The 6,812-nt window shown below is 42.9% G+C and overlaps 2 protein-coding genes across 3 annotated transcripts in view; both read left to right on the forward strand.

The window, feature by feature from the left end:
• epha2b (eph receptor A2 b) overlaps positions 1-6,812 on the forward strand; it is a 54,523-nt gene that overhangs the window by 42,430 nt on the left and 5,281 nt on the right. The gene's annotated exons all lie outside the window — the stretch shown is intronic.
• LOC104967253 (band 4.1-like protein 1) overlaps positions 3,899-6,812 on the forward strand; it is a 135,695-nt gene continuing 132,781 nt past the window's right edge. Inside the window, exon 1 of the mRNA XM_010796669.1 lies at positions 3,899-4,026. The gene's annotated coding sequence lies outside the window, so the exon portion shown is untranslated. The remainder of the gene's footprint in view (positions 4,027-6,812) is intronic.

Here is a 6,812-nt window from a genome sequence, read left to right on the forward strand (position 1 = left end):
AGGACGTTTAAACAGGTGAGACGTGAACAACCAGAAGTAATCATAATTATTTTTTAAATGTATTTACTTGTATATAGACTCTTCTTGCACTATTTCTATTTTATTTGTATTGACTTGCACATCTCAAAACATTCTCTTGCACTATGTCCTCCTATATATGTTATTTTATTATATTATTATTTATTATACATGTTGCACTTTTGGAGGAGCCTGTGACCTAAGTTTTTCATTGCCATATCTACAGTGTAGTACTTTTACACTAAACTTTAGCGTGACTGTTTAATGGTAGCACATATTCCTTGCAAATATAATTCATCCAGTTTCATTAACAAAACATTGGTTTAACTCTTACCCATGAATCTTTGTGCAATCTCGTAAGCTAGCTAAGATATGATCACATGTGGCACTGATTGACAGACTTACATTGTTTAACATCACTCCAAGTTTGTTCATTTGACCATGTTTCGTTCTTGTTGACTCATGTTATGTTGAGATTGTTATCAGGTTTATTTGATATGTTTCATGTTGAGTGTATAGTCATGTTTACATTAAGTTAAGTTTAGTTATGTCTTGTTGTTCATGTGTTAAATTACAGTCACTTGTTTCTCGTTTGTCATCGCACTTCCTGTTTTATTTTGTACCTTTCAATCTAATTTCAGAGCCCTTTACTTCCTGCCACTGTGGCCGTTTCTCAATCTCGAGGATACTGGCTTCCAAGCCAATATTTCAAGGATGCTACGTCACCGAGTGCCGCAAAGGCCTGTTCCAATCTCCAGCATACTTGGAATTCCACCGAGGCCACGTCCTTGGTTTGGGGGAAATTTCGAGGCTGCACATGGGTAGACTTCGCGTCCTTAAAATCCCCACAATGCTTTGCGCACGGACCAATTTCAAAAACCCTTGCGGAGAATGGCTGAACCGACGCAGCACACATTTAAATGTAAGTATATAGTGGCGTAGAACATGGCCGTTTCTCAATCGCGAGGATGCTTGCTTGGTAGCACATGTCTTCCGAGTCACTTCCTTCAGAGGCAAGAATCCTTCCTGGCATTCGGAAAACGAAGAGTGGAACAGACTAACAAGTGTGCAGATGTGCGTCATATGAGAGGCCCCGCCTTACATTTTCCGCCAGAAATTTGGGGAAATTGGTCCGTGCGCAAAGCATTGTGGGGATTTGAAGGACGCGAAGTCTACCCATGTGCAGCCTCGAAATTACCCCAAACCAAGGACGCGGCCTCGGTGGAATTCCAAGTATGCTGGAGATTGGAACAGTCCTTCGGCGGCACTCGATGACGTAGTATCCTTGAAATATTGGCTTGGAAGCCAGTTTCCTCGCGATTGAGAAACGGCCCATGTGTTGGTAAATATGTGACTTTGTTACATTTGTTTGTTATCACCAAAAATGTGTTCTGTGAAAGTAAAGCAAGTTCATAATTAGATAGACATCGTGAGGTATTTATTTTCGGTACAGTTTATGTTGAAACCGTTAGAGAGAGTGGCACACTTGTTAGCCTGTTCCATTCTTCTTAGTTTTCCGAAGCCGTGGCTTGGAAGCATACCGGCTTCGTTTCTGAAGGAAGTGACTTGGAAGTACGCGACTACCAAGCCAGCATCCTCGCGATTGAGAAATGGCCTGTGATTGTTTGCCCCTCTCTCACCTGTGTCTCGTTAACTCTTCTCATATAGTCCTGTCTCCCTTTGTCCTGTGCCAGTTTGTTTCATGCCATGTCAACATAGCCACCATTTCCCAAGCCGATAACTGTATCTTGTTTGTACTTAGAGCCACATTTATTTAGTATTTTTTCTGCTATTGCCACGTTTTTTTCCTTTTTTTTGTTGTACTGTGAATCTTAAATTAAGTAAAGACTCTTGGACTGTAGTGTAGAGTTGTTGCATTTGAGTCACAGTTTTGAATCCAATCACTTTTATCGTCAGACATGCACACAGCAAACACACAGTCAAACTCTGGATAAAACCAATGAAGCATGAGGCAGTGATCCATTCAGGAACTTGACCCAGCAACCCTAACTTAAGGTAAGTATCTGAACAAACATCCTTTTTAAACCCAAATGTTTTCCTCAACCTAATTAAGTAGTTTAGTTTGAATTCACAAGGTTAGAATCCGAGCATTGTGCATGTGACCGTGCACCTCACTTTACTCCAAGGTCTGGTCATTGTCTCTGTTCACAACATGCAGACAATGGAGAGGCAACATTATTAAACAGACTGGCATTTACGCTCTAAAATGTTATTTAAATGTGTGTGGGTTTATATGGCATGGTTCATACAGATCACAACCAATTACAACATTCATGGCTTTTAAATGGTATGTTCTTGAGGAAGAAATGCTATTAATAACACAGGTGTCAAACTGTATGGCCCATAAAGCAGATACCTCACAGGCTGCAGTACGTTATTTTTTATACGGCAGTCAGTTTTTATGTGTCATGGATTATTAGTGTTAAAGACCAATACATGTTAACAACTATGTAAGTGAATTTTCAACAATTGAAAGTGGAGAAATGTAATGATACAGATTCATACAAAGCAGTGAACTGAATGATGGGATGAGTTTGAATATGATGTAACACCTACAGTATGGGAATGCAGCTGTAATTGAACAGAGGATTTTGAGATAAATAAATCTCAACCACTGGAGGATGTTCACCAAGACCTATTTAGATCAGAAGTTATGAAGAGATATAAAAATGGCTGGATTAACCTGCTTCGGGGCCTTGGGGCAAAATAAGGAATGCAAAACTGTGCTTTATTGGCTAATTTCTCCCAATTTTTAAAGGTGAAATCAGCTCAAACCAGATTACCACATTACACCTGGAGTTTTGTAGATCTGGTGCCCTTGTTCAGTTGCCCTTCGTCCGCCTGCTAATCCAGCCTTGGCGTTAGGCATATTAGATATAATTAAAATGATATTGTCTTACAGTAGAGCGCTCGTAGTGACCTTGTATGTCTTATCGGCTTATGGTAATTTGACTGTAGGTCTATCGCATGTGTATAGTGTATATTATAGCTTCTTTGCTAGCATAGGCCTGCTTTTGTAATGGACCTGGCAGTGATTAATTAAATCAGCAGCATTAACCCCTCATCATCCCTGATTAATGATATCAAACCCAGCTTGCCTTTTCAAAATAAAACCCCGCTCATTCTCTAGACACGATGGGGAACTGATACCTGCACATTACTGCTTTTCATGGTTTCATTATTGGTGTTCACCACAACAGGCGAGCGGTCCTTTGTGTTAATAAATGCCATCATCTCTGTATGCAAAGGTGAGGGGGGTTCAGGCTCTGTGTTGGACCCAGTGATGAAATCAAAGGGATTGTGTTCCTGACGACACTGACTGCAATACATAGGCTATCAGCTCTTATGCTCCATTTGAATATTTCAGAGAGGGATCTTGCCTAGAAATAAAACACACATCAAATACAACATTGAATATAGTATTTGTAATTTTGTATAATATTTGACTGTACTCAGTGTAGATATTGTCTTTGTTTTTTTCTACGTATCTTCTTTCTGTGTCTTTGAATGCACCATACTGTGTACCAAAGGAAATTCCTTGTATGTGTAAACATCTGATCATACTGTTGCGTTGCCACATTCATGTTGCTGACAAATCCACTGACACGTGAACGCAGCTACTGTTGAAACAATGCTGCGTTTTGTCACCTTGTTGGCATTTCCCCAGCGTGTTTATTGAGATTTCTACTTGTTGACAGAGAAGGATATTTTGACACAAGCGCTGTTTGTCTTTACACATTCCCTCTGAATACTCGGACATGCGTCCTCCTCCTCCCTCCTCCTGCCTCCCTCTCTGCATCTGACAGTGTCCCTCCCTCTTTCTCTCTCCTCCTCCTTCTCCTCTCATTAGGGCTTTTCACCGGCAAAACACCGACACACTCCCTCTCCCTGTAACCTGGCAATAAACACGGATCGGCGGCAGCAGCAGGATTGAGCCCCGGTGCGCACCATCCATGGTCCTCCCCTTGATGTGGGTCTGACAGGAGGGTATGTTGAAATATTCGTATTTTCCTCCTCTTGCTGGTTTCCTCCTGGCGTTATTAGCCCAGAATTGGTTGTGTTAAGCGATGTGTTGAATGTCTCTACGAGATATTTTCTGCGTAATTCGTGAATGGTTGTGATTTCCGCTGCAGTGCAAATTCATTTATTGAAGCTGTTCATTTTATAATGCGCACGGACTTTGTCCGCGTGCCTTACGTCCTCTGCTGGGAATGAATAATATTGTGGGAATTAAGCAAGTTGTTGCGTCGTTTTGTGCCCATTGGCCCAGGCAGTGTTGACAGAGAACCTTGCAACCAGGCTGTAAACCCCCCCAGCCACTTCATAGATGATGATGCTCACACACAGCATGGCGGTTTTTTACATTTGCATTTTGGAATATTTGTGTTTTTTTAAAGTTGCTCGTTCAGAGATCAGCTGTTGTGTGCTTGTTTCAGCTTGTCAGGGCAAACTGGATCTGCTGTTGGCTTAGTCAGTCCAACACACCCATCACTAATTATACAACAGACACACACACACACACACACACACACACACACACACACACACACACACACACACACACACCTTGCCCACACAAGTGTTGCTAGGGACTGTCTAACACTTTGTAAATGATGAGTGTGTGTGTAAAATACAGGCTGGGAGATATTTGGCTGCTCTGTGTGTGTTTGCCTGCATGCTTGGGCAGGTCCATGTATGGAAATAGCCTCACCTTTGGCCCTTTGGCTTTAACTGCCTTTTCTGAATTACATACTGTATTTAGGAGACATTTTCAGCTGTGCACGAGTTTGCATCACCTTCCAGATGCTTTTCATAGACTCTGTGTGGGCACCTCCAGCTAGCTTCTCAAACTGCATTCATCTCGTTCGGGCGTAAGGCTTTGGGAAGAACATACGTGCATGTACGTGTCTGTTTTGCATGCTGGCTTCATCAGCCTAATACTTTTCTGGCTTGTTTATGATTGTATGCTCAAAGTTCTCTTGTGGTTGCAGTGATTCACAATTCTAAATGTATTGAATGTTCAATACTGTCATTGATGGCTGATTGCTCATTTCTATCAGGGTATCTAGCTGGGTGATCGACAACGTGCTTCAGTAGCCAAAAGCAATTCTGTCAAGCAGCTAGGCTAAAAACAAGCCTCACTGGAGGCTACATTTTGGCCTTGGTCATGTCTCAGAAACTGACATCCATAGAAACGTTTGGTCTCGACAAAGCTTTATGATTTTACATGTGTGTTCAGCAGATTTGAGGATTTTTGAAGCTGAATTGCAATCACCTTGAGTAAAAAGCTAACGTTTGGCTACAAACAAACCCCATCCCAGTTTGCATGGCTGCGCATCACCACCACTAAGCTAAAGGCAGAGTCATGTCGGCGTAATGACGTTTAGTTATTCATTCAGTTACTTGTTAGCAAACGCCCTTTTTAAGACTCAGCAAAGCTTCAGACATTTTACGAGTGGGGGTGTTTACTGACAAGGATAAAACCATGTTATGCATCTAAGCACAAACGCACTAAAACAAAGTTGACTTCCAGACAAGAGAACCAAAAGTGGTAAAATCATTGGGTTTGAGGACAAATTCCTGCTCCACAAAATAAGATGTTTTCAATAGCAGCTCTCTTGATTGGCCAAACAAAACTATACTCCTTCTTCTGTTGGTTTGTCATGTCCTTCTAATTTACTCGACTCAGATAAAGTGTGTTTCAGTTCCCCTGCAGTGTCATCCTACAGGTGGGCTTTTCACACTCTCCTTGCAGACTGCAAACAGCATCCCTGGCACGACCACCGGACACAATTCTCCCCTTGCTGTGTCAGCCTTGCCTCGCCACCTCTCAGTGTGTCACCTGATGCTTCTCCCCCTCCTCCTCCATTACCTCCTCTCAGCAGCAGTTTCTCCACTGTTTGCTACTTCATGATTCGTAGAGTTCACATCCAATCCAACTCAGAGATTGCCTTTTTTTATTTTGGCCGTGGTGGATATGTGCACAAAGTCTCGCTACTGGTGTGTGCATGTCAGTGTCGAGCTCTGGGATTTCACAGCATAGCATGCTGCCTTCCACCATTTGCAAATCAAATGAGCATGTATGAGGCATCCAGTCACGCCGAAGCCCTCCTGTCCTCTGCGTCTCATTGGACGCCTTCATACCTCGCACTTGAAAGTTAACTCAACCATTTGTTATTGACATCTTGGTTGGAAAAGGGGGGCCGTTAGGCGCTCAGTATCACAGAGGGAGATTGTGTTTTTCTTTTGGTGGCCATCTTACCTGAGTCATTGTTGCAGCTCTTGGAACCTGCAGGGAGTGCTGCATAATTGTGTGGGGTCACCCTGATGTTACTGATGATGCAGCAGCGGTGTGTGTGTGTGTGTGTGTGTGTGTGTGTGTGTGTGTGTGCACACTTTTCACCTCAGCTACCATGACTATAGGAATTTCTACTTTTGGAGGTACCAGTACGACAACTTACAAGTACCACTTCGATCCTTTATCCTTTTGCGTAATACAGTTGTCCATGGAGTGTCTATATCGTAACTCGTCTCTGCGTACCACGACGACCGCCCTATCTGTTGTTAGTGGTCCAGTTTTGTACCGCTCAGTTACATGGTAAGTCGTCCGCAGTTTGTCGTTACTGTCGGCCGTCCTTGTGTGTGTGTGTGTGCTGTGTGTGTGTGTGTGTGCTGTGTGTGTGTGGTCGTGTGTGTGTGTGTGTGTGTGTGTGTGGTTTGTGTGTGTGCTCGTGTGTGTGTGTTGTGGTGTGGGTGTGTGTGTGTGTGTGTGG

The sequence above is a fragment of the Notothenia coriiceps genome, unplaced genomic scaffold (assembly GCF_000735185.1).
Source record: "Notothenia coriiceps isolate Sejong01 unplaced genomic scaffold, NC01 NC01_scaffold00037250, whole genome shotgun sequence".
In the NCBI taxonomy this organism is placed as follows: Eukaryota; Metazoa; Chordata; class Actinopteri; order Perciformes; family Nototheniidae; genus Notothenia; species Notothenia coriiceps.